A 12232-nucleotide genomic window follows, 5' to 3' on the forward strand; every position below is an offset into this window, starting at 1 on the left:
CAATCGAAAAACACACACACGTGCGAAACGAGCGAAAAACGCAAAAAACACATGCGTGTGAAACGAGCGAAAAACATAAAAAAATAAATAAAAAACAAACACACAAGTATGAAACGAGCGAAAAAATGCACACGGCGAAATGAGCGAAAAACACAAAAAGGCGCGCACACACGTGCTAAACGAGCGAAAAACACACACATGCGAAACAAACCAAAAACACAAAAATGAAAAACACACACGCGCGCGCGTGCGAGACGAGCGAAAAATACACACGTGCAAAACGAGCGAAAAACACACGTGCGGAACGAGCGAAAAACAAGTACAGGTGCGAAACGATCGAAATACACGCATACGTACGAAACGAGCGAAAAACACAAAAAAATAAAAAAAAAACACACACATACACACACATGCGAAACGAGCGAAAAATACAAATAAAACACATACACCCGTGCAAAATGAGCGAAGAAGATAACAAAAATAAATAAAAAAACACACACGTGAGAAACGAGCGAAAAACACTCATGCGTGCGAAATGAGCAAAAAACACAGAAACATAAAAACACACCCTCATGCGTGCAAAACGAGCAAAAGATACACACGTGTGCGAAACGAGCGAAAAACATGCACATGTGTGAAACCAGCGATAAACAAAAAAATAAAAAAAGCACACACGTGCGAAACGATAAAAAACACACACAAGTGCGAAACGTGCAAAAAACACACACTTGCGAAACAAGCGAAAACACAAAAATGAAAAATCACACAAATACGCGTGCAAAACAAACGAAAAGCACGCACGTGTGTGAAACCAGCGAAAAAAAACACAAACACATGTGAAACGGTAAAAAACAAACATATGTGCGAAACGAGCGAAAAATACATAAAAATAAATAAAAAACAAACACGTGCAAAACGAGAAAAAAACACTTACACGCGCAAAACGAGCCAAAAACACACAAAAAACACACCTGCGAAAGAAGCAAAAAACACAGAAAAAACGCACACACTAGTGTGAAACAAGCAAAAAACACATGCGTGTTAAACTAGCAAAACACACCATAAAACACACATACACATGCGAAACGAGGAAAAAACACAAAAAAAACCATAGACACGTGCGAAATAGCGAAAAACACGGACACATGCGAAACGAGCGAAAAATACGAACACGTGCGAAACAAGCGAAAAACACAAAAAACACGGACGTGCAAACACAAGCGAAAAACACACACGTGCAAAACGAGCAAAATACAAACACACGTGCGAGATGAGTAAAAATACGCAAACGAGCGAAACGAGCGAAAATCACATAAAAAAACATACACACGTGCGAAATGAGCAAAAAACACAAATACGTATACGAAACGACCGTAAAACACGCACGCGTGCGAAACAGAGCGAAAAAACAAAAAAACACACACATGTGCGAAATAAGCGAAAAACACACGCGTGTCAAACTAGCGAAAAACACCAAAAAAATACACATACACGAGAGAAACGAGGGAAAAACAGAAAAAAATACAAACACGTGTGAAACTAACAAAAAACACGTACATGAGCGAAAAACACAAAAAAACACACACGTGCGAAACAAGCAAAAAATACACACACGTGCAAAATGAGCGAAAAACACACATGTGCGAAATGAGCGAAAAATACGCACACGTGCGAAACGAGCGAAAAATACAAAAAATAAAGATAGAATAAAAAACACACGTGTGAAATTAACGAAAAACACAAGAAACACACACACACTCACACACGTGCAAAATGAGCGAAAAACACACATGTGCTAAACAAGCAAAAAACACGCCTACGTGCGAAACGAGAGAAAAATACAAAAATAATGATAGAAAAAATACACACACGTGTGAAACCAACGAAAAACACACAAAAACCACACACACGTGCGAAACGAGCGAAAAACACAAAAAAAAACACACACACACACACTTGCGAAACGAGCGAAAAACACACGTGCAAAACGAGCGAAAAACGCAAAAAAAACACACACTTGTGAAATGAGCGAAAAACACAAAAAATAAATAAAAAACAAACACACAAGTGTGAAAGGAGCGAAAAACACACAGACGGCGAAATGAGCAAAAAACACAAAAAGGCACACACACGTGCTAAACGAGCGAAAAATACACACATGCGAAAGAAACGAAAAATGAAAAAATGAAAAACACACACACGCGCGCGTACGAAACGAGCGAAAAACACACACGTGCAAAATGAGTGAAAAACACACGTGCGAAATGAGCAAAAAACAAGCACACGTGCGAAACGATCGAAATACACGCATACGTACGAAACGAGCGAAAAACACAAAAAAAAATAAAAAACACACATACAAACATGCAAAACGAGCAAAAAACACAAAAACACACACACGCGCGGGACACGAGCGAAAAACACACAAAAAACCACACACACGTGGGAAACGAGCGAAAAACACAACAAAATAAAAAAACACACACACACTTGCGAAACGAGCGAAAAACACAACAAAATAAAAAAACACACACACACTTGCGAAACGAGCGAAAAAGACACGTGCGAAACGAGCGAAAAACGCAAAAAAAACACACACACGTATGAAATGAGAGAAAAACACAAAAAATAAATAAAAAACAAACACACAAGTGTGAAACGAGCGAAAAACACGCAAACGGCGAAATGAGCGAAAAACACAAAAAGGCACACACACGTGCTAAACGAGCGAGAAATACACACATGCGAAAGAAACCAAAAATGAAAAAATGAAAAAAACACACGCGCGCGCGTACGAAAATTAGCGAAAAACACACACGTGCAAAATGAGTGAAAAACACACGTGCGAAACGAGCAAAAAACAAGCACACGTGCGAAACGATAGAAATACACGCATACGTACGAAACGAGCGAAAAATACAAAAAAAATAAAAAACACACATACATACATGCGAAACGAGCGAAAAACACACACACGTGCAAAACGAGCGAAAAAAACAAACAAAACACATACACCTGTGCAAATTGAGCGAAAAAGATAACAAAAATAAATTAAAAAAACACACACGTGAGAAACGAGCGAAAAATACTCACACGAGCGAAACGATCGAAAAATACAAAAAATAAAATCACACACCCCATGCGAAACGAGCGAAAAACACAAAAACGAAAAACACACCCACATGCGTGCGAGACGAGCGAAAGATACACACACGTGCGAAACGACCGAAAAATACGCACATGTGCGAAACTAGCAATAAACAAAAAAAGCACACACGTGCGAAACGATAAAAAACACACACAGGTGCGAAACGAGCGAAAAACACAAAAAAAAATAAAAAATACACACATACACACACTTGCGAACGAGCGAAAAACACACACGTGCCAACGAGCAAAAATGTCGAAAGCACACACACGTGTGAAACGAGCGAAAAACATAAAAAATAAATAAAAAACAAACACAAATGTGAAACGAGTGAAAAACACGCACACGGCGAAATAAGCAAAAAACACAAAAAAAAAAGCATACACACATGCTAAACGAGCGAAAAATACACAGACGTGCGAAACAAATGAAAAACACAAAAATGAAAAACAAACACATCGCGTGTGCGAAATGAGCAAAAAATACACGTGCAAAACGAGCGAAAAACAAGCTCATGTGCGAAACCAGCGAAAAACACAAGAACACACAGGTGCGAAACGATAAAAACACACATGTGCGAAACGCGTAGAAAATACGCACGTGCGAAACGAGCGAAAAATACAAAAAATAATGATAGAATAAAAAAACACACACACGTGTAAAACCAACGAAAAACACAAGAAACACACACTCACTCACGTGCGAAACGAGCGAATAACACACAAAATACACACACATGGAAACCAACGAAAAACACAAGAAACATACACGCACACGTGCAAAACGAGCGAAAAATACAAAAAATAATGATAGAATAAAAAAACAAACACACGTGTGAAACCAACGAAAAACACAAGAAACACACACGCGCGCGTGCGAAACGAGCGAAAAACAGAAAAAAATAAATAAAAAAACAAAAGTGTGAAACAAGCAAAAAATACAAAAATGAAAAAACACATGCGTGCAAAACGACGAAAAACACGCACGTGTGCGAAACCAGCGAAAAAACACGTGTGAAACGAGCAAAAACACAAACATAAGAAAAACAAAGACGTGCGAAATGAACGAAAAACACACACGTGCGAAACGAGCGAAAAATACGAACACATGCAAAAAGAGTGAGACTGCACAAAGAAAAACACACATGTGAAACGAGCGAAAAACACACGTCCGAAAGGAGCAAAAAAACACAAAAAAAGACACGTGCGAAACAAGCAAAAAACACGCACATGTGCGAAACCAGCAAAAAACAAAAAAAAACACATGCGAAAGGATAAAAAACACCCACATTTGCAAAATGAGCGAAAAAACACACACACGTGCGAAACGAGCAAAAAATACAAAAAAAAACACACATGCGAAACGAGCGAAAAACATAAAAAAAATAATAAAAAACACGTGCAAAACGAGCAAAAAACCCTCATACATGCAAAACGAGTAAAAAACACAAAATACACACGTGCGAAACGAGCGAAAAACACGAACACGTGCGAAACGAGCGAAAAAACACGAAGAAAAATATACGCGTGTGAAACGAGCGAAAAACACAAAAACAAATACACACTTGTGCGAAACGAGCGAAAAACACACATAACTGCGTAACGATCGAAAAACATGCACACGTGCGTAACAAGCGAAAATCACAAAAAACACATACACACGCGTGCGACACGAGCGAAAAACACACATGCGAAACGAGTGAAAAATACAAGAAAAATAAAAAATAAAAAAACACACACGTGCGAATCAAACGAAAAACACAAAAACACACACACGTGTGAAAAAAATAAATAAAAAACAAACACACGTGAAAAACGAGCGAAAAACACACATATGTGAAAAGAGCAAAAAACACAAATAAAAACACACACACGTGCGAAACGAGCAAAAAACGCACCCACATACAAAACGAAGGAAAAATACCCGCATGTGCGAAACAAGCGAAAAAACACAATAAAAGATTAAAAAAATACACGTGCGAAACGAGCAAAAAACAAGCACACGTGCGAAATGATCGAAATACACGCATACGTACGAAACGAGCGAAAAACACAAAAAAAAACACACACATACAAACATGCGAAACCAGCGAAAAACACAAACACACACACACACACACACGTGTGAAACGAGCGAAAAACACACAAAAAACCACACACACGTGCGAAACGAGCGAAAAACACAAACAAATATAAAAAAACACACACTTGCGAAACGAGCGAAAAATACACGTGCGAAATGAGAGAAAAACGCAAAAAAACACACACACACACGTGTGAAATGAGCGAAAAACACAAAATAAATAAAAAACAAACACATAAGTGTGAAACGAGCTAAAAATACGCAGACAGCGAAATGAGCGAAAAACACAAAAAGGCACACACACGTGCTAAACGAGCAAAAAAATACACACATGCGAAAGAAACCAAAAATGAAAAATTGAAAAACACACGCGCGCATACGAAACGAGCGAAAAACACACGTGCAAAATGAGTGAAAAACACACGTGCGAAACGAGCAAAAAACAAGCACACGTGCGAAACGATCGAAATACACGCATACGTACGAAACGAGCGAAAAACACAAAAAAAATAAAAAACACATACACACATGCGAAACGAGCGAAAAACACACACGCGTACAAAACGAGCGAAAAATACAAACAAAACACATACACCCGTGCGAAACGAGCGAAAAAGATAACAAAAATAAATTAAAAAAAATACACACGTGAGAAACGAGCGAAAAACACTCACACGAGCGAAACAATCGAAAAATACAAAAAATAAAATCACACACCCCATGCGAAACGAGCGAAAAACACAGAAACGAAAAACACACCCACATGCGTGCGAAACGAGCGAAAGATACACACACGTGCGAAACGACCGAAAAACACGCACATGTGCGAAACCAGCAATAAACAAAAAAATCACACACGTGCGAAACGATAAAAAACACACACAGGCGCGAAACGAGCGAAAAAGACAAAAAAAATAAAAAACACACACATACACACACTTGCGAAACGAGCGAAAAACTCACACGTGCCAACAAGCAAAAATGTCGAAAGCACACACACGTGTGAAACGAGCAAAAAACACAAAAAATAAATAAAAAACAAACACAAATGTGAAACGAGCGAAAAACACGCAGACGGCGAAATGAGCGAAAAACACAAAAAGGCACACACACGTGCTAAACGAGCGAAAAATACACACAGGCGAAACAAACCAAAAATGAAAAAATGAAAAAAACACACACGCGCGCATACGAAACGAGCGAAAAACACACACGTACAAAATGAGTGAAAAACACACGTGCGAAATGAGCAAAAAACAAGCACACGTGCGAAACTATCGAAATACACGCATACGTGCAAAACGAGCAAAAAACACAAAAAAATAAGAAAAACACACATACAAACATGCGAAACGAGCGAAAAACACAAAAACACACACACACGCGTGTAAAACGAGCGAAAAACACACAAAAAACAACACACACCTGCGAAACGAGCGAAAAACACAAAAAAATATAAAAAAAACACACGCACTTGCGAAACGAGCGAAAAACACACGTGCGAAATGAGAGAAAAACGCAAAAAAACACACACACACTTGTGAAATGAGCGAAAAACACAAAAAATAGATAAAAAAACAAACACATAAGTGTGAAACGAGCGAAAAATACGCAGACAGCGAAATGAGCGAAAAACACAAAAAGGCACACACACGTGCTAAACGAGCGAAAAGTACACACATGCGAAAGAAACAAAAAATGAAAAAATAAAAAACACACGCGCGCGTACGAAACGAGCAAAAAACACACACGTGCAAAATGAGTGAAAAACACACATGCAAAATGTGCAAAAAACAAACACACGTGTGAAACGATCGAAATACACGCATACGTACGAAACGAGCGAAAAACACAAAAAAAATAAAAAACACACATACACACATGCGAAACGAGCGAAAAACACACACACGTACAAAACGAGCGAAAAATACAAACAAAACACATACACTTGTGCGAAACGAGCGAAAAAGTTAACAAAAATAAATTAAAAAAATACACACGTGAGAAACGAGCGAAAAACACTCACACGAGCGAAACGATCGAAAAATACAAAAAATAAAATCACGCACCCCATGCGAAACGAGCAAAAAACACAGAAACGAAAAACACACCCACATGCGTGCGAAACGAGCGAAAGATACACACACGTGCGAAACGACCGAAAAACACGTACATGTGCGAAACCAGCAATAAACAAAAAAAGCACACACGTGCGAAACGATAAAAAACACACACAGGCGCGAAACGAGCGAAAAACACAAAAAAATTAAAAAACACACACATACACACACTTGCGAAACGAGCGAAAAACACACACGTGCCAACAAGCAAAAATGTCGAAAGCACACACACGTGTGAAACGAGCAAAAAACACAAAAAATAAATAAAAAACAAACACAAATGTGAAACGAACGAAAAACACGCAGACGATGAAATGAGCGAAAAACACAAAAAGGCACACACACGTGCTAAACGAGCGAAAAATACACACATGCGAAAGAAACCAAAAATGAAAAAATGAAAAACACACACGCGCGCATACGAAACGAGCGAAAAACACACACGTGCAGAATGAGTGAAAAACACACGTGCGAATGAGCAAAAAACAAGCACACGTGCGAAACGATCGAAATACACGCATACGTACAAAACGAGCGAAAAACACAAAAAAAAAATAAAAAAAACACACATACAAACATGCGAAACGAGCTTAAAACACAAACACACACACGTGTGAAACGAGCGAAAAACACACAAAAAACCACATACACGTGCGAAACGAGCGAAAAACACAAAAAAATATAAAAAAAACACACACACTTGCGAAACGAGCGACAAACACACGTGCGAAATGAGAGAAAAACGCAAAAAAACACACAAATAAATAAAAAACAAAGACATAAGTGTGAAACGAGCGAAAAATACGCAGACAGCGAAATGAGCGAAAAACACAAAAAGGCACACACACGTGCTAAACGAGCGAAAAATACACACATGCGAAAGAAACCAAAAATGAAAAAATGAAAAACACACGCACGCGTACGAAACGAGCGAAAAACACACACGTGCAAAATGAGTGAAAAACACACGTGCAAAACGAGCAAAAAACAAGCACACGTGCGAAACGATCGAAAAACACGCATACGTACGAAACGAGCGAAAAACACAAAAAAAAATATAAAACACACATACACACATGCGAAACGAGCGAAAAACACACATACGTGCAAAACGAGCGAAAAATACAAACAAAACACATACACATGTCTTGAATTGTATGTCCAAGTTTGTTGGTTCAGTAAGCAATCAGCTAGAGTGAAGACATATAAATGAAATCAGCATTTTGGAATAAAAAAACACATGTGAGAAACGAGCAAAAACACTCACATGCGCGAAACGAGCGAAATACACAAATAAAAAATCACACACCCCGTGCGCAACGAGCGAAAAACACAAAAATGAAAAAACACACCGACATGCGTACAAAACGAGCAAAAAATACACACACGTGCGAACGAGCAAAAAACACGCACATGTGCGAAACCAGTAATAAACAAAAAATAAAAAAACACACGTGCAAAACGATAAAAAAACACACAGGTGCGAAACGAGCAAAAAACACACAAAAAAATAAAAAAACACATATACACACACTTGCGAAACGAGCGAAAAACACACACATGTGCAAAACGAAAGAAAAACGCAAAAAACACACATGCGTGTGAAACGAGAGAAAAACACACAAGAAATAAATAAAAAAACAAACACACAAGTGTGAAACGAGCGAAAAACACGCACACGGCGAAATGAGCGAAAAACACAAAAAGGCGCGCACACAGGTGCTAAACGAGCGAAAAACACACACATGTGAAGCAAACCAAAAACACAAAAATGAAAACACACGCGCGAGCGCGCGTGCGAGACGAGCGAAAAACACACACGTGCAAAACGAGCAAAAAACACGTGCGAAACGAGCGAAAAACAAGCACATGTGTGAAACTATACACGCATACGTACGAAACAAGCGAAAAACAAAAAAATAAAAAAACACACACACATGCGAAACAGCAAAAAACACACACATGCAAAACGAGCGAAAAATACAAATAAAACACATACGCCCGTGCGAAATGAGCGAAGAAGATAACAAAAATAAATAAAAAAACACGCGCGAGAAACGAGCGAAAAACACTCACGCGTGAAACGAGCGAAAAATACAAAAAAACCACGCACCCCCGTGCGAAACAAGCGAAAAACACAGAAACATAAAAACACACCCTCATGCATGCGAAATGAGCGAAAAATACACGTGCGAAACGAGCGAAAAACACGCACATGTGTGAAACCAGCGATAAACAAAAAAATAAAAAAAAAGCACACACGTGCGAAACAATGAAAAACACACAGGTGCAAAACGTGCGAAAAACACACACACTTGCGAAACAAGCGAAAACACAAAAATGAAAAATCACACAAACACGCGTGCAAAACGAACGAAAAACACGCACGTGTGCGAAACCAGCAGAAAAAAACACAAACACGCGTGAAACGGTAAAAAACAAACACACGTGCAAAACGACCGAAAAAACATAAAAATAAATAAAAAACAAACACGTGCAAAACGAGCGAAAAACACTTACACGCGCGAAACGAGCCAAAAACACACAAAAAACACACCTGCGAAACGAGCGAAAAACAAAGAAAAAATGCACACACCAATGTGAAACAAGCGAAAAACACACACGTGTTAAACTAGCAAAACACACCAAAAAACACACACACATACACATGCAAAACGAGGAAAAAACACAAAAAAAAAACCACAGACAAGTGCGAAATAGCGAAAATACGAACACATGCGAAACGAGCGAAAAATACGAACACGTGCGAAATAGGCGAAAAACACAAAAAAAAACACGTACGTGCAAAACAAGCAAAAAACACACACGTGCAAAACGAGCGAAAAAAACACGTACGAGATGAGCGAAAAACACGCATACGAGTGAAACGAGCAAAAAACACAAATACGTAAACGAAACGATCGTAAAACACGCACTCGTGCAAAACAGAGCAAAAACAAAAAAAACACACACACACACATGCAAAATAAGCGAAAAACACACGCGTGTCAAACTTGCAAAAAACACCAAAAAAATACACAGACACATACACGTCGGAAACGAGGGAAAAACACAAAATACAAACACGTGCCAAACTAGCAAAAAATACGTACATGAGCGAAAAATACAAAAAAAATACACAAATGCGAAACAAGCAAAAATTACACACGTGCGAAACGAGCGAAAAACACACATACGTGCGAAAAGAGCAAAAAATACAAAAAATAAAGATAGAATAAAAAAAACACACGTGTGAAATTAACGAAAAACACAAGAAACACACACTCACACACGTGCAAAACGAGCGAAAAACACACATATGTGCTAAACGAGCAAAAAACACGCCTACGTGCGAAACGAGGGAAAAATACAAAAATAATGATAGAAAAAAAACACACACGTGTGAAACCAATGAAAAACACAAGAAACACACACACACGTGTGAAACGAGCGAAAAATCCAAAAATAATAAATAAAAAACAAACACGCAAGTGTGAAACGAGCGAAAAACACGCACAAAGGCGAAATGAGCGAAAAACACACACGTGCGAGATGAGCGAAAAACACGCATACGAGAGAAACGAGCGAAAAACACAGAAAAAAACACACACGTGCGAAACAAGCAAAAAACAAATACGTATACGAAACGCGCGTAAAACGCGCACACGTGCAAAACGAGCGAAAAACACAAAAAAAATAAAAATACACGCATACATACGAAATGAGCAAAAAATACACGTGCGAAAGAGCAAAAAACACGCATACGTGCGAAACGAGCGAAAAAGCAAAAAAAATAAAATTTAAAAAACATACACATGTGCGAAACAAGCCAAAAATACAAAAAAAAATCACGTGTGAAACGAGCAAAAACACTAAGAAAAACAAAGACGTGCGAAATGAACGAAAAACACACGTGCGAAACGAGTGAAAAACACGAACACATGCAAAAAGAGTGAGATTGCACAAAGAAAAACACACATGTGAAACGAGCAAAAACCACACGTCCGAAATGAGCAAAAACACAAAAAAAACATACGTGCGAAACAAGCAAAAAACACGCACATGTGCGAAACCAGCAAAAAAAAACACATGCGAAAGGATAAAAAACACCCACATGTGCAAAACGAGCGAAAAAAACCCACACACGTGCAAAAAACACGAACACGTGCGAAACGAGTGAAAAAAAACGCACGCGTGTGAAACGAGCGAAAAACACAAAAACAAATACACACTTGTGCAAAACAAACGAAAAACACATATAACTACATAACGATCGAAAAACATGCACACGTGCGTAACGAGCAAAAATCACAAAAAACACACACACGCGTGCGACACGAGCGAAAAACACATGCGAAACGAGTGAAAAACACAAGAAAAATAAAAAATAAAAAAACACACACGTACGAATCAAACGAAAAACACAAACACACACACGTGCGAAAAAAATAAATAAAAAAACAAACACATGTGAAAAACGAGCGAAAAACACACACACGTGCGAAACGAGCAAAAAACACACCCCCATACAAAACAAAGGAAAAATACCCGCATGTGCGAAACGAGCGAAGAAACACAATAAAAGATTAAAAAAATACACGTGCGAAACAAGCGAAAAGCACAAAATAACACATGCGCCAAATGAGTGAAAAAACGCAATAAATAAAAAAACCAAACACACGTGAGAAACGAGCGAAAAACACGCACACGTGCAAAATGAGCGAAAAACACGAACACGTACAAAAAGAGTGAAAAAGCACAAAGAAAAATACACACACGTGCGAACCAAGTGAAAAACACACGTCCGAAACGAACAAAACACAAAAAAAATACATACGCACACGTGCGAAACGAGCGAAAAGAACAAAAAAAACACCGACAT

The sequence above is a fragment of the Arachis ipaensis genome, chromosome B8, assembly GCF_059453495.1.
Source record: "Arachis ipaensis isolate K30076 ecotype BB chromosome B8, ASM5945349v1, whole genome shotgun sequence".
Taxonomy (NCBI): domain Eukaryota; kingdom Viridiplantae; phylum Streptophyta; class Magnoliopsida; order Fabales; family Fabaceae; genus Arachis; species Arachis ipaensis.